Raw genomic sequence first — 24701 nt, 5'->3', positions numbered from 1 at the left:
TTTCAGAGACTAAGTGCAACTTTTGACTTTCTTCTTCACAGAGAATAAAACCTGCTCCTCCTCAGTCGGATGGAAAAACCCTGGCTTCACATGCATTATACTTCAGGCTTTTTCCAGCACTTATGAAAGTGACAAATGTACCTGTTTTTATAGAAGATAATGTTTTAAGCACTACACGTGGACTAAATCCAAGAGCAAAGGGAGCTTCAGCTTTTGTGAAGGAGAAAGTAAAATGATCCAGTGAAACTGCGAATGCAGCCAGTCAGTGCAGTTTTCTGAAATTCCCGTGGTAATTGTAAGTCCTTCCCAAATGTTACATTCTGGTTCTTCACTTCTTTTTTCCAGTTAATGGGGGTATTGCAAAATAGAGACTAGGATTCCTTTTCAAATGAAAATGTTTATTTTCTATCTGAATTGTCATAATGAAATGCACTGCAGGCCATTTATTAGGATGTGTTATCTGGGTTAGGAACACAATTCACTGCAGTACCTTAAGAGCTCTCTCAACTTGGAAAGTGACAGGACCAACTTTATCACCCAGAGAAATGAACAGATGCCTTTATCTGAAAGTGTAGGTTTTCTGTTAAAAGCATCTGAATGAAATAAGTAGCTGATATGGCTCAAAGAAACCACCACAAAGACAAGAAAATATCCAGCAAGCAGCTGGATATTGAACAGCTTTATAAGATTTTATCATTCTGGGCATGTCCACTGTCAGTTTACAGGGCTAGGCATTACTGCTGGCAGCTGTGTGATGTCCAAACCTAGATGATGTCTAGCCCTTGGCTGTGCCTCTTCACTGGATAATTGGATCGTGCTTGGTGCACACAATTTGCAAAAAATTTAGCTGAAAACATTAGCATGTCTAATCTCATGAGAACCGTAGTTTTCACGCATATACAATGTGGCTGACTTAGCTCCAGTTTACATGGAACTAAGTCCCTGTCCCAAAGCAGACATGCCCTACAAACTGAGGAAATCACTCATATTGAATTGGTGTGAGAGTAATTGCCCATTATTTAAGTATCTAAAACCCAGAAATTATATTTTGAACTTAAGCACTTAGTCTGATACACTTATCCATCACAGAAATTTTCACTTCAGAGCATCAAAGCCTGTTAAACCTATAGGAAACTGCGAACATGCTTTTATCATGGAAATGTTGGGCAACTTTAATTATAGGCACTACTGTACTGTGCTTCTCTAATGAATACATGGTACTAGCATAGTGGGTGGTGTGACCTAGTTAAAGGAAGTGATTTAGCAAGAATTTACCTCTGAAAGTTACACTCACTAGACCTTAAGAGCCAGCAGGTCACAGTGTGTTCTCTATTCATGTTCTAATTAGAGCCCATACTTCGCCGGCATCATTAACACAAGAGAAGAAAATTAACAGTTTTACCTTATCACAGTTTGGAGGCCAGATTCTGATTTAATTTACCTCCAAGTAAGTCTATAATAATACCAGGATAAATGTGATTCTGGCACTTTATTATTTCAGTAAAAAGTAAACTCCACCCACACTAACTTTACAGTTCCTGTGACTTTTAGAAATTAATTACAAGAGGTATCTGTACCCTGTGAGCTTGTCAACTTGCTGATATAACTAGAATCTATTTTGGGTGCATGCCATTAAGATACTATAAATGCCGTGCTTTCTGATTAGTACTATTGTTAGGTCAGCATTTCTAAAGGGACATGGCCTAAAAGTCACTATGACTTTGACAAATTAAATATTTTTCCATGGCAGAGTGCTCTCTCTCTCTCTCTCTCAAAAACAACAACAACAAAAAAAAAACACAACCACCCTGTTTGGACGCTTTTTTCTTCGGAGACTTTGTAATTTGAATGAGCTAGGACCCTTGAAAGATTTACACAGTGTTGTGCTTTGTAGCATGATACTAATAATATCACTTGGCATTTTGATCCATAGGTGTAAGCACGCAGCAGCAGTATAGGAAACATAGGCTCTAGAGTGAAGACAGCACCACGGGTGATCATGATCTCATTTCCAGTTCTTACCTCTCTACCACTGCCCTGGACCAGAAGACAGTCACGCTGGATGTGCACACCATGTAGGTCAGTGGATGCACCACCTTTTCTGCTGCTGCTGGATCAAGCAGAAAGTTGTACAAGAGGTCTCCATAGGCGCCTTCTACCAGCACTTGTATGATTTGTAATGATACAGTGACCATTATAAATTGGGAGTTCTATCCAGGACACTAAGTCAGATTCTGCTCAAATTGATCCAGTCAAACACCTCTTTTTTTTGCTGGTCTCTGCTCTGTTGGACTGATTACTCATGGTACAAGACAGCTGGTGGGAACAAGCAACCTCTGGAAGGATAGGACTTCCCTTTTCGTTTTTTCAGCAGCATGGTTTTATGTTAAACTCAGTTGACCTATGTCACAGCAAGTGGTAGCAGTTCACAGCCTTTCCCAGCTGGTAGAACCATTTCTGTGGATCTTCTGGACCCACTTCAGCACAATGTTTTTTTAGAATCCTGATCCCTCTCATGACTGCTGATACCTCCTGTGGCGTGATGACCCTTAGCCAGAAACCACTGAGTTAAAGACATTGGGTTATTGAATAGCTGCTAAGCTACAGATTTGCAAACATTTCCTTGCTGGAAATTATAACAATTAAGAAAATGCGTCTGGTGGACTGACTTCAAGGCACCTGCAACTGTGAAGGCAGTAGTTCATCCCTGAAAACTAATAGCTGTGTATAAGTTAATGTGAGTATCCTTAACACCCTAACAGTGACATTAGTTACCACCATTAGTGTTTTCAGAGGTTCTGACTCAGCACATGATCTCTTATCAAATATTTACTTCCCACTTAGCGAAGACGGTGAGCCACAGAGCCTTCCCCAAGGAAGGAAAGTCTTCCATCTTTCTCCATCTGTAAGGAAAGTAGTCATCTGACAGTTTTGAGGAAGTCCATATGAGAAACCAACCACATAACTAGCCTACACCTACTCTTGTCTTTGGCATCTGGTACAGTTTCAGTAAACTTTCAGGCCATTATTAAATTCAATTGCTTCTAATATCCTCATCTGCAAGGATTCACAATGGTTTCAGTGGGACCATCTGCTTGCCACCGTGAAAGGATCAATAAGCCGTACTAATGGATTGATTCAAATGGGCAAAGCTACTCACATGCTCAATGCACTGCAGAACTGAACCTGACTCATAAAAAAGAAGGGAAGACCGTGGGACTTGCTCAGCATTTCCAGGAACTGCATGCGAGTTCAACTGCAGATCCTGTAACAAGATGGGACAATGCACCACTGACATGAAGGAGAATGTTTTTGTGTTACTTACTCCACATGTAACAAACAGCCCAGCAACAGCTGGATGAAACTCTTGAGAATTTAAACTACATCTGCACGTGCTCCACATCTGGAATACAGAGAGCTTCTAGCCAGCCACACTCATCAAATCCTCTAGGAACAAACAGGTGCTGCATGGATATCAGAGAGCTTCAGTCAAGGAGATTTAAAATAATGTGTTTGGCTGTACATTATGCATATGGCCAGTTACAGACCATTTGATGAGCAGATCCTGTAGGTAAGTCATTTCATCATTAATAATTATCTGCACATGACTGAAGTTAAAGGGAAATATGTGAGTGTGAGGGGGGGAGAAGAAGAAAGTAGAGGAGCAATTTTCTCTTCATATCTTCTTAAAAGAGGAAAAGAAATGTTGCAAACCTGTTTCCTTGTAGGCACAGTTATTTCAAGATCAGGATTACTTTTTTTAAACTTCTTTGATTAGTTTTAACTGAGACCTACAGACAGGTACCTTGAGAAACTGTAAAGTCAGAAGAGACCCTTGCATATCCAAAGTCCATTAAAATTCATATGTTTAAGTCCTTCTTTTATATTCAGTAACTAAAGCACTAAAGCACTATATTCAGTAACTAAAGCAATTAATGGTACCCTAAAGCACTCCTTCTGGAGAGAAACCATGCCTCTCACCAACAGACCCTTACATCACCAAAGCTGCAATATCTGCTTCAAAACACCAATACCCCAACATGACACTGTTATACCCATTTCACAACCCCACTCCATCCACGACCCATCACTACAGTGTCTTCTTCACTACCGCTTACACACCTGCCCCACACCAATCATCATCATTTTTGCTTCACCCCTTACTGCATCCATCACAAGATCATGTACCTCTGTCTTAGGAAAAACAGCTTAATGCAGACAAAGGTGCATTGAGATGTTTTTGAAGCAGGTATGCTGGGTTGCTGCCTTCCAGTTTTATCCATTGTGCCTTTGCTGCTCAGCTAAGCCTGTGGCCTTTTTTTGAGACATCAGAGTATCAGAGTCTCCTGGCAGTAGCTACATATGCACCAAGGCCTGGAGGTCTCCAGTCCCCATTCCCAGCCAGAGCAAGGCCAACTTCAAAGCAAGATCATGCAGCTCAGGGCCTTTCCATTGAGTTTTGAATACCTCCAAGGATGGTGATCCCCACCAGTCCTTTTCATAGAATCAGAGAATCACAGAATGGCTTGGGTTGGAAGAGGCCTTAAAACCCATCTATTTCCAACCCCCCTACCATGGGCAGGGATTCCTCCCACTAGATCATTTGTTGTTGTTGCTGTTGTTTTAAAACAAACAAACAACAACAACAAAAAACCTCTTAACTTTTAGTTCCATATTCCTGGGGTCTCTGCAAAGTCTAAAGACACCAGCACCCACTAGATGGTAGTCTAGGATAACAAGAAGGAGGCTTCATAGCCCCTAAGAGCAGCAGGCCAGGTGTCATTTTGCTTGAGGCGCTGCAGGAATGTGTTAAAGCACAAGACCTGCGGGCCCCATCCTAAAAATGCCGAGGGGATGGGAGGGAGGATCACTGAAACTGTCCTTCTGGGAAGAGATGATGTTTTGTTTCAGAGGGAGCAAGCTGGATCACCCAAAGTTGTGGCTGACTTCCAGCAACAGGTATATGTGAGGGGGCAACTAGGAACACTCATAAACACAAAGAAATGCCTTGGAATGGTTCGTAGTCTATAGATCCCATCTCTAATCCTTTTGAAACTTAAACCCTGTTCTCAGGATTTGGCTCTCTGGACCCAATGGTATAAAACAGTGTGCTGGTAGTCCTCTTAGCTCTGGGTGGGTTCTACATAACAACAGGGCGTGAAAGTATGAGCAAGAGCCTCAGTAATTACAGCTATACAGGGGTTGAATTAAATGGCTTAGAAACTTCACTGATCTCCCTGCACTGCTGGGAGACCCTGGCAGTTTGAGTCTATGCTTAGCACAACCTAAGAGGTAAGGTGCAAACAGCATCTTCCTCTGCATCCAGAACAGCATGCCAGCAAAAAGGCAGCTTTGTACCCGTTCTTCAGCAGGACTGGAGACATTTTTTTTCTAGTAGTTTTTGTTTCCTTGAAGTGCTTTCCCAGGATGGTGGAGCAGTAGTGGGATAAGGACCAGTGAGGTGGTGAATCTCCATCCTTGGAGAGTTTCAAATTCAGCTGGACCAAATTTGACTGAACAACCTGATCTAACTTTGACGCAGCCTTGTTCTAAATGGGAAGTTGAAATATAAAATGTCCTGCCCTACCTGTATTGTTGTATGATTTTGTGATATATTTGATCTCTTTCATGTTCAGAATACTAAGATGAGCTGTGCAGGTAGAAGGGGAAGAGGACGTGGACCAGTTATCACTGGAACAGCCTTACCATCTGAAGAGAACCTGCAAAACCATGTATCACCACATTTGTGGTGTTTGACCCTAGAATTCAGTCCCAAAGATGAATGCATACAGCCCCAGCCTTGAGACCAGCAGCCAATTTTTATTGGAGCCTTCTTCCTTCTCAATGTAACCACTAGATGGGGAAGCAAGCACTTCATTTAACACAATTTCTTACTCAAAAATTTCACTTACTTGCTTTTGGCTGTTCTCATATAATGTCCTGATTCACAGCATTCTTGCCTTTCTCTCTTCTTGGTGCCTCTGTGATACAAAGTGTAGTAAAGCTTAGAGAAATTAGTATATAATGGGCACAAATAAACCCTAACTTTCTTTACTTGTCCTGCTGAGATGTCTGCAGGAAATTTTGAAAATTAGCACATTTCTGCATCTCGTTGGTTTATTATAGGACTGTCACTGTGGTCTATAGGAGGCACTATTGCATCTGAGAGCAACAGCAAGTCTCAAATACAGTACTGCAAAAGGTACTGCAAATACAACAACGTACTTCTGCTGCAGAACAGGTATCCTAGGGAGCTCTGAAATGCCGCTGGTACACAAAGTAAAGCAAGTTTTTGATTTTAATCGCCACCGACTAGAGGCTTCATGTTGAGTACTGATCCAGGCTGGGATGCTGTAGACTTCAGAAAAGATGTGGAACAATTGAAGAAGCCAGACTAGGAAAGCAGGCAAGATCTGGAAAACATCACCCACAAAGAAATATAGATGAATTTTGAGTTGTTTAGCCCTTGACATTGTTCAGACTTTCTGTAGCTCTGGTGAATGCATTCATAACAGAGTAAGTGGGCACTTCCAAACTTCAGTCTGGAAGAGGTGGATTTATAGCTGCTTATGTACAAAGCAGTAAGATAGTTCTTATTGTAGCAGAAAATATATGTATATCTATAAAGCTGTTTTCAAAGTCACATTAAAGTAATGTTGATTTCTCTGTTGAAACAGTGCTGGCAACTTAGACTATTCTTGTATTTTCCTAAGGTAATAATTCTTGGAAGATATAGAAATGACCATTCTTGCTAAAGGAGTTAAAAAAAAAACATTTGCTGAGAAGCGTTTATGCGTGCAGCAGTCTGTGATACTGTGCATGGGAGTTTGTGCTGTGGCTGCTGGCTGCAAAGCCAGTGCTTATGCTGCTGCACAGGACACAGCTGGAGGCCAGAGCTGCTGCCTGTCTCCACTGATGTCCTGGCAGACCATAAGACCTTCCTAGAAGGTCCATTCTAGGAATTACCAGTGGTAAATTTGAGCTCGATTGCGTCCACTGACTTTTTGTAATTTCTCTGGTGATTCCCAAGTTCTCTCACGGCACTCAGGTGTTCTATTAGATCAGGACACATGACATTTAGTACAATTCGTAGCTTTTAAAGGCAAAAATGACATTATCCTCACTGGCCTCCTGTATAGCAAAAGATTTTTTCTCATTTTGTCTGCAGTGAGCTTCATGATTGACTTAGAACATAGCCTTGAAAGGAGATACCCAATTCTGGCATAAAGCATGCTGAATTAAAGAAATTTTCTGATACTCTGGCATGTGATAGTTATTAAAAATTGTTGCCCTTAAAGGGCTGCATCTAGTCTGGATATGTCTAGCTTCAGCTCCCAACTGTAGAATTTTATCCTGTATTTGTTTTAAATTAATATGCCCTTTCTTTATGTCTTCTGATGGCACTTGACTACTTCAAGTCTTGTCTTAAGCTCTTCTTGATCGGTTGAATTAATGAGCCTAAATAAACATAGCCTGGACACTGTCATCACACCTAGGATTTCCGGAGAACCACAGCAATGCTGTGGAAGACTGCTTCTTTCAGGGAGACGAATCTGTGTGCATTCCCCAGCACACTGGATACACCTGCTTGTGTGGACTAGCTGCACAAAGCCATAGGCGTGAGACACTTTGCAGAACTGCCAGACACCTTGTGAATATTTCACACGTATTTCTGTTCAGATATTATGAGCAATTTAACCAGTCAATTACAGACTAAAAGAAAATGAGAACTGAAAGTTTGGGTATAACTGCAGTGTAATTAAGTGTTTGTGTTTCTCATTTGAGTTAGTCAATTTTGTTGTGAGTTTGAGTAATATTCGAGTCATCTTTATCTCCTATGCTTCTTTCTCTAGTTGCTTCTGTATTGTCTGATGAAGCTCTTGAAGACTATATTGTACAAAAGAACATATGAGTCCTTAACTTCTCTCTTAATACAAGATTTTGCAGTATAGGGACAGGCTGTAGCTAGTCCAGTGTGTTGCAAAATCATGCAGAAGCTCTTCCAGGCTCTTTATGACTTTTTTACATCTTGCCCAACTTCCTCCTCTTAGCTGTGGTGCCCCCTGAGATTCTGTAGAAGTATCAGTAGACACTAAGTAGTCAATCTCTTGAAAGCAACATGAGCAACACCTTCACGCATTGGTACACGGGCTGTATGTGCAACACACCATGTAGCATCAGCTGAATGTTCCCATGCAGGAGCAGCCAGGCGCTGAGCAGCTCCGCCCTGCTGCTGGGTCGTCCTGGGCCAGCAGGGAGCTGGTCCAAGTGCTGCAGGTCAAGGCTGCGGTGTTCAGGGCTCAGGATAGAGCTTGTCTGGTCTGGCACTTTCCAGGGACCCCCATACATGTCTGTGTGCTCTGAGAAGGGCCTCCTCTGTTCTGACTTTGCAAATGGTTCATCATTAATATCAGACAGCATTATTATCACTGTGACTTGCAGTCACTTCTCTCCCCAGGACAAGCTGTCTCCCTCAGCTCTCAGTGTTACTAAAGCTGATTTCAGGCCTCCTGGCTCCTTCCTGCTTCTCCCCTCCAGCAGATCTTGCTGCCCTCCCTAGCCCTTGCCCAACGTCTCCCGGCAGCAAGCGCACGGGGTCTGAGCCCTGCCAGGCGTCTGCTCTCGCCATGCCGCTATCTGTGCATGATGCTCAGCCGGGGAGACCGCCGCGTTCCTTCCACTGCAGCTCGTGCCGACCCTGGCTCTCAGCCCAATTGGGAGGGCAACAGCGCAGCCTTGCTCCTGGAGGCCGGCAGAAGTCAAAGTCACAAGAAGGAATAAGGAGCGAGCCACGGATGTGACACTGTGCAGGGCTTGTGGATAACTGCTCCTCTCCAAAGGATTTCTTTCCGTCTTCGATAGCTCAGTGCCTGGCTTTCCCCTGCAGCTGGGAGTTTGCAGATGCTGTCATTTGGTCTCAGCAGGTAGAGGCTGGCCCCTGAGCGAACTTGGGCTCCCTGCTGCCTCCCAAGCCTTCCAGATTCTTCACTTCAGGTCTACTGCATGCAGGTATGGTGAGAACCTTGTAAAAGTAATAATCAGTGTGCTGATCGATTTTGCATCAAGACTTTGTTATCCACAGAGGCGATCCTAAACTTGGAGAGGACCTCTTTTTTTCTGGTTTTCAGATATTCTGTACCATTTCCCATTGTCACAGGAATGGGTGATGAGGATATGGGATATATCTAATACAATTTGTTTATCTAACAAAATGTATACGAATCCATGAAGCTCACACACCTGCGATCTTTGAGAAGCAGCTTTGCTTTTGGGCTTCGTGTAAGTAAAGGCAGGACATCAAGCACGTCAGCTCACTCACTCCTGTTCCCTCTTTTACATTTTCTGCCACAGCTATGTAAGACATGCACTTTAACCAGAACTTGAGAATTATGTTATGTGCTAGTTGCCTGGAAATGTTAGTTAGACTGAGCAAGCATCACTTCTTCAAATTTCTGTCCCTCTTCTGATATCCTATTTTAAAATAACTGACCTGGAAAGTGCTAACAGACCTCCCCCATTGACTGTTTTTTGAGGCATTATTTTAAGCATGTGGATAAAACACGTATATGCATCTAAAAACCCGACTAAGGGAAAGCATCTCATGGAAATGAAGCATTAGTAAACAACCTTGTTACTGAGTACCTAAGTAAAATCCTTCAGAGCGTGCGTCCTGCTTGCACCTCACTACCCTTGTCAGCGCCAAGAGCATGTTAGTGCTGCAAGGTGCTTGTTTGGTCTCTTGGATGATTGTAGAGACACTTGCTCTGCATTTCCTTGTGCCTCCAGTGATCACAAGCAGCTGGGTGCTTTGAGGCCATTAGCAAGCGAGAGGCTGCAAGTTTTAGGAATGTTACAGGAAAAAGTCTGAATAATGTTTATTTCTTGCTTTGCTGTTTATATGTGTAGGCTTCTGAGATGCCTTCTGTGGTATTTCAGTGCTTAGTATTGAAAGGAATCCAGCACTAGTACGTTTGAAGTGCAAAGCCTAGTTTCCAGGAATTACAGCTGCCTAATTCCCATGGGATTTATTCCCATTGGTTACTAATGGGTGTCTGCTGGTGACCTCAGTGACATTGTAACAGGAGGCTTTCCGCCCAGACACTTGCAGGCTTTTCTCGCCTCCTAACAGGGGATTAAACATCCCGACAGCAAGCACAGCTGCAAATCCGGAAGGTAGGAGCATGTCTGTGGGTGGGAGTGTGCAAGCATTAAAAAGGGAGAGGGGGGGAAAGTTGTTCGGACGTGTGGCAGAGAGAGAGGGGGGCTGGGAGTACTTGAAACCTTTCCGATCCTCGGCCAGTCAGTATTCCTTCAGTACTGGAAGGCTAAATGTTCTAATATTTATTAGGATTACTTTAGGGCTCATGGTTTGATAGTCAGAAGTAAGAAGACACCGCTGCAAGTCATTTGACCAATTCTACGCAAGCTTAGCAGGCTTCAGGTTGGACTGGGGCAGGGATGTCCATAGCTGCTCACATAGCAGAGGTGCCAGGAGAGGAAGCATCAAGGAGCTGGGTTCTTGTGCACAGCTTGGCCAGAGCTGGAGGAGAAGCTGGTTCTGCTGGCATCCTTACTCCAGAGCCTCACCCTTTGTGCTACCCTGTATCGACTGTCAGCCGTGCTAAAAAAATACAATGAAACAGAGCAAAGGAAGCAGGATGCTGTTTCGTAGCCACTTTTATCATGGTACTAAAAGAGGGCTGAACAGATAGTGCAGGTGTCCTGGCAAATGGGACACAATTCACAGCAGCAAAGCAGAGCAGCAGCCAGGCAAGCAGATAAACACACCGCTGGCAGGGCTTTCTTCCTAAGCGCCCAAGCATGGTCTGCAGTGATGAAGAGGAGTGGAATTTTCCAGCTGGGTAGGCAAACTGCGCGTGCCACGCTCCCGCCTCCCCGCCGTGGCTGCTTGCTGATGCCCATTTAGCTGCAGGCTATGAACTGTGAGATTTCTCAGGGGCTTCTCCTAGGTCAGGAACAATCACTAGAAAAGTAGATCAGAGAGCTCACAGAGGAGGTGGCCTGATAAGCTGGGAACGTGCCTTCCCTTTGGCTCAGTTTCTGTAACGAGCTGTGAGACAGTTTGCATTGCCTCTGTTGACAGCGTGCAGCCAGCACCACTCCAAGCTTCTCTGTGCTACAATATGGGCCCTGTGTGCTCGCCTGAGCCCAATCTGACACCCACAGGCATCAGGGCCACCGCTTCACCCTTCTGCTTTACGATCTGTGATAGGGGACAGGAAGAACAACTACCTCAAAGGAGGCTGTAGCAGGGTGGAGGTCAGTCTCTTCTCCCAAGCAACAAGTGGTAAGGCAAGAGGAAATGACCTCAAGTTGTGCCAGGGGAGGTTTAGGTTGGGTATTAGGAAAAATTCTTCACTGTAAGGGTTGTGAGGCATTGGAACAGGCAGCCCATGGAAGTAGTTGGGTCACCATCCCTGGAGGTCTTCAAAAGATGTGTAGATGTGGTGCTCAGCGATATAGTTTAGTGGTAGGCCTGGCAGTGCTAGGTTAATGGTTGGACTTGATGATCCTAGAGGTCTTTTCTGACGTAAATGATTCTGTGATTCTAAGCCCAGTGCTGTACGTGCAGGTCAAGTGCTCCCTGCTTGTTCCAGGAAGACCCAGACAACAAATCCACACCGCCTGGCTGGGTGATGGGTGCCCACCAGACACTTCTGTAGCCCTGCGTGGGGAAAAGTTGTCACTGAGATGCCAGTTCTGGAGAAGGCTATACCTTCATCTGGAATACTTCAGAGTATTGAGTGTTAGAGCAGGGCTGTACCCCAAGATAACCACGTGTTTTTTCAAAATTACGAGCGTAAGAAACATGACAGAAGGGTGTCATAAAAAGAGTGAAAAAGAAGTCTCTGAAGAAAAGATAGGTAGAGTGTGATTTTCCTAGAGAGAACTGGTGGGAATGAAAGACCAAGTCCATCAAGAGTGGTTGAAAGTAGCTGGTTTTAGGGGATTCTGCAATTCAGTGAAGGAAAGCCAAGGGTGTAGAATTGCCATACAGCTCTGTTTTCTCTGAAATCCTGTAGTTTTGAATTCTCCTTCAAGAAAGCTAGTGAATGTTTGGATAAATTCCTAAAGGAAAGCAAATTGTGAAATCAGATTTGCATGTCCACATGCAAACGTTGTTTAAGGTATGCTACAGGCGCTTGGTGTGATAATGGCAGTGTTACTATTAGCCTTAAGTTCAGTTCAGCTCATTTACAGCAGCAGCTGACTGCTTTTTCCAAATTATCATGCATAATTTCAAGGGTCAGGTAGACCCAGGCTTATATAATTTGCCTGGAATTGTGGTGAATTCATCACCACCAGAAAGGAGTAATGCAGGTTCAGAAATTTTTCTAAATAGTATATTCTACTTAAAAGAAAATTAATTAACACAGGACTATTCCTGTCCTGAAAAAGGAGGTCAGACTAGATGATCACAAATGGTCCCTTTTGTCCTTGTAATATACATATATACAGCGTTGGGAACTAATGGAGAAGAGCATAATGCCAATGGTAATACCATGTGGAGAATACCAGAGAAAATGGGCCAAGTTAAATTTGGACAAATATATCATCGGAGCAGCAGAAGTATTTCCATCCTGTTTTCCCAGTTCAGAGAAGGCAGACTTAACCCACAGTAGCATCAGACCAAGCTACTTGAATTATTAGTGAGGTTTTTTGACATTTTCCAGCTTGTACAACTCACTAATATAGGATGCCCAGAAGTCACATGCTTTTGTTGGAAGGCCATGAAAGCCATTCCCCTGAAGTACTGAATTGCCAGTTGAGGCATTTCAGGCTGTTAATATGGAGCAGGGTGCACATGAAGGTGCTGTATCACAGTTTCTCATCCAGAGAAACAAACCACACTGAGAAAAAGTAATAACTGTGTCCACTACTGTTCACTGGACTGCTGCTCCTGCCAAGAAACATTGCTCACAATTTTTGTATTATTTGGCTGCGCAAAAGTCGCAGTCAGACAGTATGGTGTACCCCACGTGCAGGTCTGCAGCTTTCTCTCAGCCCAATAGCTGTTTCAGTTTTGGCCTTCCTGCTACCGTGGCTGTCCTATGGGCTGCCATCACCCTCCACTGATGATTAAATTTCCCCCTCCGTGACTTCCCAGGACCCAGGGACCTGCTCACATCCCTCAAGCCAGAGACCATTCCAGAGCAGCTGCTGCCAACCTAACAACCTGTTTCCCAAGTACCCAACTCTTATCCAGAAATTGGGTGGGATTCTCTTCTCCCCAGCCATTCTTTGCCACCCCATTATCACCCAGCTGTATCGGTGTGGAGGCTGGGGAAGGGGAGCAGGAAGGAGCTGCTGGGGAGAGAAAGTGCAAAGTGAGAAAGACTCTGAACATGTTAATGCCCCCAGAAAAGACCCTGAACTGTGGAAGAAAACATGCTAGATTTGAGCCTCACTGTTTGAAATGCACCACTCAGAAGAAATGTAGTGAAACCAGACAAGGCAGGAGATGAAGGGATAAGAACAGGTCACATTCATCTCATGCTAGTATGGGCATTCAGTTATCCTGCCGGTCTGAATTGCCTCTTGCTGTGCTAGACAGCTGTTGTCAGAAATAAAGTTGTGGAGAAAAGGACAGGGAAAGGTTCTCATACCTGTCCTGGCTGCTCCAAGAGCAGCTGTGACAGGGCACATCCATCTTGTGCTGTATAGCTCAAGTTTTGAATACTACCTTTCTCCACAGCAGGAAATATTCTTACTGAACCAATTTGCATGTGACAGTTTCAATAAGATTTTTTTTTTTTTTTCTCTAAGAGCAGTCTCTAGGAGTGATGCCATCTCTCATGCTGGCAGGATGTTTCATAGTCCTTCAAAAACTGTATGAAAATGGAGTTCTGAGAAATGCTTCTACCTGCTGCCAATTCACAGGTGAGGTTGCAGTGCATGTGTCCCTACAGCAGCCAGAGAAACGCAGCACATCCACAATTCAGCTGTCAAAACCTATGAGTAAGTGACTATGAGGGAACTGCCTACTAGAAAAAGAAACAGTGTGTGTGTACAGTTGGTTAACAATTAAAATGCCAGTAGAGCATAGAAGAGACAGCTCTGGTACTTTGCTTTTTATGACTGATCTGCTGCAGAAGGAAAAAGTGCTTTTTCCAGCCATCCTAACAAAGAATCCTAGATCAGTGCTAATATACAATGAGGCAACTGATGGCATCCTTGCTGAAACTCAACTACTGCACACAAAAACTGCAACAGTGAATAGGGAAAGACCTGTAAAACTTGAAAGCATGAGAACCGGGGAAGCTGTTCATGCCATACAAAGCACAGCCAGGCAGAGGCTGCAGGAGGCAGAGCGGTGTTAGGAAGGAAAAGGGCAGTCTGCTTCTGGAAGAGAAGAAATGAAAAGACAGTTCTCAATAAGCAACTATTCCTCCCCACTGGGGAGCGGGAGGTGGGGTGGGAAATTCAGGTGAGTTTCCACTAGGGAACATACTGGGGATAGAGCAGGAGATTCCAGTGGAAATATCAGTAAAGATGGTGGAAAAGTTTGACAAAATGCTGGGTTTAGGACTTCAGACATCACCACCAGCTTAGGCATTTGCAGCTCACAATGACAGGGGCTGTATGTAGTGATATACTGAGGTTTGTGAAAAATGGTATGGAACAAATGACAGCCTCCTGAAGCAGAACTGCCCTTGCAAGTGTGCAGCATGTGTTCCCTGTGTGCCTGGGAGGAGCAGGGAGCATAAACTGACATTTAGCGTAGCTGAAACCTCTCAATCCCATGTACTCTCAGTAGAACCAAGAAGAAAATGGCCACCCTTCTAAATATCAGATATGTCAGAAGGTCAGAAAAGTTTGTCTCACTCATCAGTTGAAACCCAGTCAAAAATCAGTGGTGAGAATTTTTTCTCATCAGAAATATCAATTTTTAGCTGTCACTTTCTTTGCCGGCCGTCAGAAATTCTAACCAGAATGTCCTGTCAGCAAGAACTGCACCACATCTCTTTTAGCCCTTCTGGCCCTGTTCTCCTTGGCCTTTGCTCATCCTCGAGGCTGCATCAAGGATAAGGCACCACAGCAGCTCCACGACAGGGCATGCTGCAGTGTAACATGAGAGCTGCAGTCTATCCTACAAGGTAAAAATATGCTCATAAGAGGCACTCGCATGAAGAAACATTACAGCTTAAGTGGGAGCAGATTTACATCAGCCTGATCCAAGCCAAAATGTTTCTTTACATTTCTGCTAGAATTTTTCTGAACGTCGTGTGTTGCAAGAGTTTGAGTTTTGACTTTTTGTTTCAAAATAGGGCAAAAATAAATGTTGAAATACTGGTATTTCCCATAGGAAGGAAATTCCATTATTTGAGCAGCTCTGTGAAACAGAAAAGGAGGTTCGTTTGCAGAAACTCTGCTAACTTCAAATGAAGGTCATGGCTGGACTACGCTCCCTGGGCCAAGTGAGCAGTGCAAGATAGAAAATTAATCCCAGCCCCCAAAGTAAGGTTACTGTAACAAGGGGAACCAGACCACAGAATTGCAAAATCCAGGAAAGGAAGAGTTGAAGGATTGCTTAACATATAAGAAAATCACATCTTTCCCCATGGCAATTAGCCCCTGGGAATATTAGCAACTGGGTTTTCTAACACTCCAGCAGAAACCACCCGCATTCCTCTGACAGGTCTAGGTAAGGGTTGTTCACGGACATCCTCCCAGTCATCAGCACGTTCAGGTGACAAGGGTGCACACACCCCGGTGATTCACTGCAGCATGCTCCTTAATGTGTTTTTCACAGCAGTTCAGAGAGATTGAGCTCTTTCAAAAGGCTAAAGCAATAAATGCTGATTGTGAAGTAGTGAACCTATGGGCTAGTAGACACAGCCATCTGCTGTTCTTTTGGTTTTTGTTTTTTCCCAACCTGATCCTGCAGTCTCAATGCTTCATCCAAGTTGCGTACAGCAACCCAAATACATCAGGACTGCATTTTAACAGAGATTCACATGTGGGGCTTTCCTTATCATTACATTGGGAATCAACACTTTACGTCCATCTTTAGGTGTTCTGCTTTTTAAAGATCAAATAGGTAATCAATGTCTCACTTAAAAACAAAGAGGTAATAAAGATGCAGTCATTCTGCTGGGCCTGCAAACCTCTTTCAGAGAGACATAAATCCTGTGTAAAAATCTGTCTCAAGAGTCCTTTCCCCAGAACTTCACTCGTTTAGGACTCAGGTCTTTCCAAGTTGCACAGAGACAGAGACTGAGGGTATGTTAAAGAGGGAGTGGGTGTTAAACGAACTGCCCTGTCCCTATATGACATTTTTAGTCTACTTGCAAGATTAGCATAAATCAGTTTGAAAGGCACTTTACGGAGAAAATCACAAGGGAGGTAATTTGGAAAAGCTGTTCCAGGCTGTTTCTCAACAAGCCCTTTCTTTATCTTCACTCTCAAATGGCTGCACAAGGACAGTGTTAGAAGGCCCTTGGTAACTCAGTGCCACAAGGAGCCGTGGTCTCATCTTTTCTCATTGCGTCTCACAAGGGTGACATTGAGAGTTTCCCTTTTACCTGTTGTTGATAACTTGCAGTATCACATGGCCTCTGTGCGATGTGGCTGATGAAGTGTGCCTGGCACTCACAGGAAGAGGCGAGTCTCAGGGTCTTATCTCATTGTGGGGTTTGTTCCCCAAGGAATTGCTCCACCCTGGGAAGGCTCTGCCCTCTACCAGGGCCACCATCCTGAGGGAGCAGAGCTCTTCACCTCCTCTATAGCTTCAGATTGCTGCTCCGTGTCCTACTTTATAACTTGAAGGTGTCTGGAAACTGCCGTAGGTAAAAGTCAAAATGAAACATTGAGGAAATTGGTGAAAGAGAAGTTTTAAGGCAGTAATCACTGTGAGTTTAGGGCTAAAGAAGGCTTAGAGGTATTAACCTGGGGTTTAAGAAACTGGGTAGGAATTACTACAGACCCTAGGAGCCAAGCTGAACTGCAGGCATAGAGGGTGGAAACAGGCAATTATCCACCCTTAGTCAGCCATTTCTCCCTGAAGTAGGTTCAGGGGAAAAAAAATAAAAAATTGCAGCTGTTGAGAGATGGCCAAGTGCGTGGCAGCTCTGCCCCTCGCTGGGTAGTGTCAGAAATGCACTGTCCATGCAAAGAGCACTCTTCTGACTGCTGCTGATCACCCAAGCCTGCAGCAGACAGCTAACAGCGGAGTCAGGTACCCATCTGTAATAAAGCTGCTGGCTAAGCCACTGGGAGAAGCAGGGGCAGGTGCACTAAGGGATGTCCTTCCTCCAGGACCACCCCACTGGCAGCCGATGGCCGTGAACCAGCAGAAGGAGCAGAGATGAGCTGTGCACAAGGCTGCGCTTACACAATCTGCCTCCTTTTCCCTCTGCTGCTGGACTGGCTGTCATCCACATTTCTGCAGAAATACTTTGGGTGCGTAGTGCAGGCAGAACGCTGGAGTCTATGCCACAAAACCAGAGACATTTATTTTGGGAGAAAAAAAATAAATCTCATGTTCCAATATGTGTTTTGCTGAAAAGATAACTGAAACTTTGCAGAGTACAGGGCTAGGGTTTCCAGTCCCCAGCTGACACTCACATGACCTGAGACCTCACTGAACTTCTGTATCCTTCAATAGGAAAACTAGCGCTGTTTCCTCCATTTACAAATGAGCAACTGAGTCACATGAAGACCAAACAATTTGTCTGGTGCAGACAGTGTGTCCTTGCCTCCTGATGTAGCAACGGCCTGTGTCCGTGCTGATTTGGCAGATGGAGGAAGTTAAAACACGGGAGAGTGATAGAACTAGTCAAGACCCTAGGCTCCAAATGGCCCATCCAGCAAAATCCCACCTAATCACCCTCCTGATTGATGTCTGTCTTTTTCTGGAAGGAAGCCAGTGGGTGTTGGGAGCTGCTCTCTGTAGCATGGGGCTGAGGTTTAGCTCTCCCCTTCCCACAGAATCCAATGGGGACAGAAGGCTTGGGGATTTCATTTCCAGGACTCTGCCAGACGAGCCTGACACTGAGGCTTTGATCTTCTCCCTGCTGGATAAATCACACTCCGTGGCAAGTTCTGGCTGCAGACACAATGCGCTGCCGCTGGTGTGTACTGAAGCTGGGGCACACAGCAAAGCCCCTGCGCTGGTGCCACCTGAAATAGGGAGAAGTCTGCCAGCAGGTAACAACCAATGCATCTCCCTGTGAGTTGTGTATCTGACAGGAATAGAAACAGAAGTGCTGTTGGAACCTTGGGCTTGTATTTTGGTGATAATTCTTCACTTTACCCCATCTGGAAGCCAGCACTGACTATGTGGTTCGCACACCTTCAAATTGACTTGGCATCATGCATTAGTGTAAATTCTGTAATGCAGGACTTCCAAGTGCAGCAGGAATCAATATTTAATTGATCAATGAATCACAGAATCATTCAGGTTGGAAAAGACCTCCAAGATCCTCTAGTCCAAACTTTAACCTAGTACTGAAGTCCACCACTAAACCGTGCTACTAAGTTCTACATCTCCACGTTTCTTGAAAACCTCCAGGGATGGTGACTCAGCCACTTCCCTGGGCGGCCTGTTCCAGTGCTGCACAACCCTTTCAGTAAATAAATTTCTCCCAATATCAACCCTAAACTTCCCCTGGTGCAACTTGGGACCATTTCCTCTTGTCCTATCACTTGGTGCTTGGGAGAAGAGCCCAATCCCCACCTCACTACAACCCCCTTTAAGGTAACTGTAAAGTACAATAAGGTCTCTCCTGAGCCTTCTCTTCTTCAAGTTAAACAACCCCAGCTCCCTTAGCCACCCCTCATAAGACTTGTTCTGTAGACCCTTCGCCAGCTTCGTTGCTCTTGTTTGGGCACGCGCCAGCACCTCCATGTCCTTCTTGTAGTGAGATGAGTAAAGACAGCGCCTGCTTCCTTGAAAGCAGAGTTTGGCTCACTGACAGGCTGCATTGCTAACGTATTTCCTTTGCACACTCAGTGAATGGATTCTTGCCTTGTGACTCGCCTAACACACCACTGGGAAATTACAGCTATTTGGCTGAGGCACAGACGCATGTCCATCCCCTCGGGCTGATCTGGACAAACCACAGAGGTGTGTCTGGATCTCTGAGGCCCTGCTTACACAGACAGGGCTGGTGAAGGACCTGCCTGCTCGGAGTATTCAGCTGTTGCTGCCGGATGGATTTCTGCTCACAGGCACCCTCGAGGAAGGCAGAGGACTGAGGGGGCAGGACTGGGATGGGGATGAGATCTGGTTCTCATTTAACAGCTCGTCCTGCTCTCTGTTGCTACTAACTCTCTTTGCAGCTTGTGTGAGGAGGGAGAAGAAAGTGCAAAACCTCTGGTATTGTTAAATCCAGCACGGACTATATGCAACATCACGGTGACAGGTGCTTGCTGTCCTCTGGTCTCCTGCAATCATCGAAGATTTTTTCAGTCTCCTCCTACATGCCACTCCCCCACCCCCTACTGCCATGTATCCTGAGCATATTACAGTCTTCCTTTCCTCTCTCAGGAGGTATTGCTCAGAGCTCTCTGCTAACGCTGCACCTTTCTAAGGAGAAAATTCTGCATCCTGCCTTTGAGCTTAAAGAATTAAAGAACAAAACAACTCAGAATAATCCCCCAAGCTGAAAAAGACCCGCTGTTGTCCTGCTCAACAACTGACGCTTGTTCCAGGTGAGTGGTTTTGTCAGCAAATCTGGATGCATGAATAAGAGTGGTGCCAGGTCCAGTGGCTGGAGGACAGCAGGCGATTTCCTTGGGCACATGCATGAGAGGGCAGGAGGGATAGCTCTCGCCCTGCTTTGGGAGAGGGGACTGCCCCCAAGGGAGTGCTTTAAAAGTGGGACTGTGTGCTCAGGGCTGGGTGAGATGCCTGGTGGGCAGGCAGAAAGAGCCAGCCTCATCACAGGACATCAGTATGAGCAGGGGGCTATGGAGAGAAAGGGACTTGTCCTCCCAGGATTGGATTTAGGCTGCAAGCCAGCTGATCACTGTCACTGCAGGGCTCAGTGGGGATGAAATTCCTGCCGATCGCATGGTCCCCTCCACTTGGCCAGTTCCCTCACGCCGAGATGCACCACCGGCTGGACCCTGGGCAGATCCGTTCTCCTCCTGCGTCCATCGCTGTGGCAGGAGTTGGCTGGGGGGCAGCTGGCTGCCAGTCAGGGAGTGAAAAATGGACAAGCCCTAGCACTGCACCGAGTGGGAAGCCCTGCCAGGGGCTGCTATAGCAACTCAAAGATGGCTGAGTTGAGCCTAGTTGGGCTGGTGAGTGGAAGTTTTCTGTGTAGGCACTTTGGCTGCATTGCTTTCAGCGTGTGCTGCCCTTACGAGGGCAAGCAATGGGGCGGGCTGCAGAGGGTCCAAGAGCAAGAGGGGTGAGGGTGCCTTCAGCCCAAGGCTTTGTGAGCCCTCCCTGTCTTGGTCCTCAGTACTGGAAAACAGAACATGTATTGCACAGTGGCTGGATTCAGTGCTCCTGACAGCAGGCACTGAGCTACCAATGTGGGAGTGAGACAGGAGTGGAGGCACCCAAGACGGCCCCTGCGAAGTGCCAGTTTTTCTTGGTGCTGGAGGTATGTTGTAGATTCCTGGTATGGAGTGCCCGTTGTCTGCCCAGAAGCAGGTAGGACTTGCTTCCTGTTAACCTGCAGTTGCCAGGCCACTGAGCAGAGCCCTGAGAGCAAGGCACGGCCCTGCCTGCCCTCCATGAGCAGCCTGGTGCGTCCCTTCCTCCCAAGCTTGCACCTTCCCTCACTCCTCACAAGGGTGGGCTATTTAATTTCTGCCTCCTTATTTTCTGACCCAGCTCCAGAAGCTGCCCACCTCAGAAAAAAAACTAGAGCAGCTTTCTCATGGACCCTCTCTCCCCCTGCAGAGATTCCTTCTCCTTCTTCTCCCCCTTAGCGTGCTTCCCTGCTGCTACTTGTGGAGACTTCCCTCCTTGAAAATCCTACTCATTTTGATATTAAACATAATAGCAGAGTTTCCTTGGAGACGAGAGAAACAGTGGGCTCAAAAGTGCTGATTATTTCACAGTTCCTGGCTGGCTTTCAGCAATGGGAAAAAAAAAAAAAGAGAGAGAGAGAGAGAGAGTGAGAGAAAAGGAAAAGGAAAAGGAAAAGGAAAAGGAAAAGGAAAAGGAAAAGGAAAGGAAAGGAAAGGAAAGGAAAGGAAAGGAAAGGAAAGGAAAGGAAAGGAAAGGAAAGGAAAGGAAAGGAAAGGAAAGGAAAGGAAAGGAAAGGAAAGGAAGGAAAGGAAAGGAAAGGAAAGGAAAGGAAAGGAAAGGAAAGGAAAAGGAAAGGAAAGGAAAGGAAAGAAAAAAATAAAAAGAAAAGAAAAGAAAAGAAAAGAAAAGAAAGAAAAGAAAAGAAAAGAAAAGAAAAGAAAAGAAAAGAAAAGAAAAGAAAAGAAAAGAAAAGAAAAGAAAAGAAAAGAAAAGAAAAGAGTTGTGTTAGAAAGAGGGAGCCTGGGGCAGCCACTCTTGAGCGGGGCACTGGCCACTGACTTGCTTTTCCAGTGCTGTGTCTCTACAGCAAGGCTCGCCTGAGCACCGGGCCAGTGCTCATGGCAGTGGTGTGACAGCACACGCTGTACCGAACACCACAGCTTTGGGATTCTGTTGCCACTCCAGTCCCTGGAGGCTGGTAAACTGGAGAGAGACTTTTTGATGGGCAGTTCTAATTTGGCTGATTTCTGTCAGTCCCAGGAGTACAACTGACTAATTAGGCTAACCCTTTGTGTATTTTTCTACACAGACTTTAACAATAGTGGGACAACAACATAAAGCACCAGCATTTAAGTCATTATCTCCTATCCATTTGTCCCAAGGTGTGACAAGAGGGTTTGTCCCAGCCAGAGCTTGAGTCCACCAGGAGACACCGGTGCTCTCCTCTGCTCTGTTGGCCACACAAGTTTTTGCGTTGCATTGGGGTTGGGTTTGTGCTATCTGGCTGACATGTCTGTTGTACTTGGGCAGAGGGAGCAGGGGACGGACTAAGTGGTGATGCTCTGCCCCACGAGAGAAAAAAGGGCAAGACAAAAATGCAGAAAGTCTTCACTTAAACTTTGCATTGACCTCCAACACCAGGCACCATGGCAAGAGTGCCCTGTAATGCCACATCCTGCCAGTGTCCAGGAACTTCCTTGTCCCAGAGGAGTATCTCACAGAGGATCACACTTGACTGATGGTTCTCCCTCTGCTGAGACACCCCTGGGGTCCTCACAATCTGTCGGCAACAAATGGCACTTGGTCATTTCCATGAAGCAGCGTTTTCTTGTTTATTTTTCAGCGTGGTGCAAGAGTGCTGTGCAGGGGTTAGAGGGTGAGAGAAGAAGAGAGGGAAACCAGACCATAGCCCTGTGCCAATTATACATACAAATCAGTTCCAGGACACGGCTGGGGATGGGGTTGTGTCAGTGCTGTCTGAAAGGCCTGCAAAGCCTTGTCACGCAGTGTTTCAGCAGGAGATGGAAGGACCACAGAATGGCTGAGATTGGCAAGGACCTCTGGAGATCATCTCATCAACATTCCTCCACAAAGCAGTGTCAGCCACAACTGGTTGCTCAGGATCATTACTCAGAACCATGCCCAGTCTGTTTTTGAGTATCTCTAAGGATGGAGACCCCACAGCCTCTCTGGGCAACCTGCTCCAGAGCTCAGCCTTAAAGAGTAAAAAAAAAAAAAAAAGAAAAAAACACAGCTCTTTTCTTATGCATAAGTAGAATTTCTTTGTACTTCAGTTTGTGTCCACAATGTTATGCTTTGTTCATTCTTGCATAAAGGGTGATGTTCCCTCCTCCCCCTCCTGGCCTATTCTTCCTGAGGAGCCTGTACTTGTCTTCTGCAGCTCTTCTGTTAGGTGAGCTGTGCCACCACATCTCTGTGAGTTCAACGAGACTGCAGCCTTGTTACTTTATGTGGATCTCTTAATTTCTCCTTTTGGTTTGCCATGTTGTTGTGGTCACTAGCATACATGCACCTCAGAGGGGCACACACTTGTGCTCTTTTTCCCATAAAATTGTGAGAAATTGCATTATTTTGCCTTAGAATCATAGAATGGTTTGGGTTGCAATGGATGTTAAAAACCATCTAGTTCCAACCCCCCTGCCACAGGCAGAAATACCTACCACCAGCCCAGGCTGCCCAAAGCCCCATCCAACTTGGCCTTGAACATTTCCAGGGATGGGGCATCCACAGCTTCTCTGGGCAGCCTGTTCTGGTGCCTCACCACCCTCTGAATGAAGAATTTCTTCCTTATACCTAACCTTAACCTACCCTGTTAGTTTAAACCCATTACCCCGTGTCCTATCACTACACCCCCCTGACAAAGAGTCTCTCCCCAAGTGAGAGTGTCAAGTGTCTTCTTGACACTTCCTTATTTATGTGCCTACGCTAGAGGTAGGCCTCTGTTTTATTTTATTTTTTTCTAAGATCTTTTTCCACACCACCCTGCACCCTGTCCTTGCCGACCCAGTCTATCACTTCCTCATTTGTCTGTATTAGTCATCATCTCCCTTTTCCATTATTTATAGCTTAAAGCTCTCCTTACCAGGCTGACCAGATGCTTGCTACCATACATCTCATCAGGTTGATCCCATCTCTTCCTTGAACCTCAAAGAGTGTCTCCATGGTCATAAAAGCCAAAAACCTGTTATTTACACCAGCTGTTCACCCGCAGGATCCATTCAGTCCTCCACAAGTCCCTCTCACAAGCAGGATCAGTGAAGACAACGCCTGGCCCACCATACCATGCCCTTGACCATTGCCTCCAAAGCCATGTGGTCACGCTTCATATGCTCCGGGAGTCTTCTGGCCATATCACTTGGGGCAACAGCCCAAGGGCTGGACAAGCATCAGCATCTCTCCACAGCATCCCTGATCTGAGCCCCAGGTAGGCAGGAAACCTCTCTAGATGACAGAGCTTGACAGATGGGGGCCTCTGTCACTCTCAAAAGGGAGTCTCCGTTCGTAACCCTCACTGCTTCCTCCTGGTGCTCCTACAGGGTCCAAGCAGCTCAGAGTGCTGTTGGTCAGAGCCCCCAGCCCGCCTCTCTTACCAGGGCTGAATCTGTCCCATCACTGCAGATCTGCAGGTGAAGCAGGAGCTCTCCTCTTGTTGCCAGAAGTCACAGTCTTCCAGCCTTCCAGCCTCCTTATGGGAGTCTCTATTTCTCAACCTAATAAGTACAGACTCTTCTTGCCCCTACTGCGGTGCAGTTGGCGGTTCACATTCTTCTATCTACTGTCAGATGTGACTCAGAATATGCAGTCAATCTTTTTTCCATCGCCACAGATGCTGCACAGTCGGCTGACCTCTTCATCCAGATCCCTCACTTGGTTATACAAATCCTCAGCCAGTGCACACCTCCTGAAGGCAAGAGACCATTCCCCTGCCCCAGCGAAAGGTCCCAGGCACTTCCTGCAGAGTTGCATCCTCTCTGTGTCTGGGATGAGGCCGCTAATGTACCAGCAATGGCTCCAGCCAGTGCTGGGGACCATGCCCCAGGGACCATCACCACCATTGCACAAATACAGCAGCTTCTGAGCACCTTCTGTGCAAACTGCTGTCTCTGATGGCTGCATCTCCATGAAAGTACACTCCAAGTAGAGAACATAAGGCTGAGACCCAGGCATGTTTCCCTGGCTGTTGGGCAAAGGTTTGGGGAATGGGGAGAGGACATCTCTTTTTAATCAC

The 24701-nt window shown here is 45.7% G+C and overlaps 1 protein-coding gene across 3 annotated transcripts in view; it reads left to right on the top strand.

Moving 5' to 3' along the window:
* Window positions 1-8548: 8548 nt before the first annotated feature.
* Window positions 8549-24701, top strand: part of LOC121059994 (excitatory amino acid transporter 1-like) — a 40339-nt gene continuing 24186 nt past the window's right edge. For 2 of the 3 annotated variants that reach the window (XM_040537279.1, XM_040537276.1), the window contains exon 1: window positions 19086-19677. The gene's annotated coding sequence lies outside the window, so the exon portion shown is untranslated. Of the gene's footprint in view, window positions 9010-19085; window positions 19678-24701 lie in introns of those variants that run through there. The other variant, XM_040537278.1, reaches the window with a different exon arrangement.

The sequence above is a fragment of the Cygnus olor genome, chromosome 26 (genome assembly GCF_009769625.2).
Source record: "Cygnus olor isolate bCygOlo1 chromosome 26, bCygOlo1.pri.v2, whole genome shotgun sequence".
In the NCBI taxonomy this organism is placed as follows: Eukaryota; Metazoa; Chordata; class Aves; order Anseriformes; family Anatidae; genus Cygnus; species Cygnus olor.
This window is presented reverse-complemented; position numbering and strand designations above follow the sequence as displayed.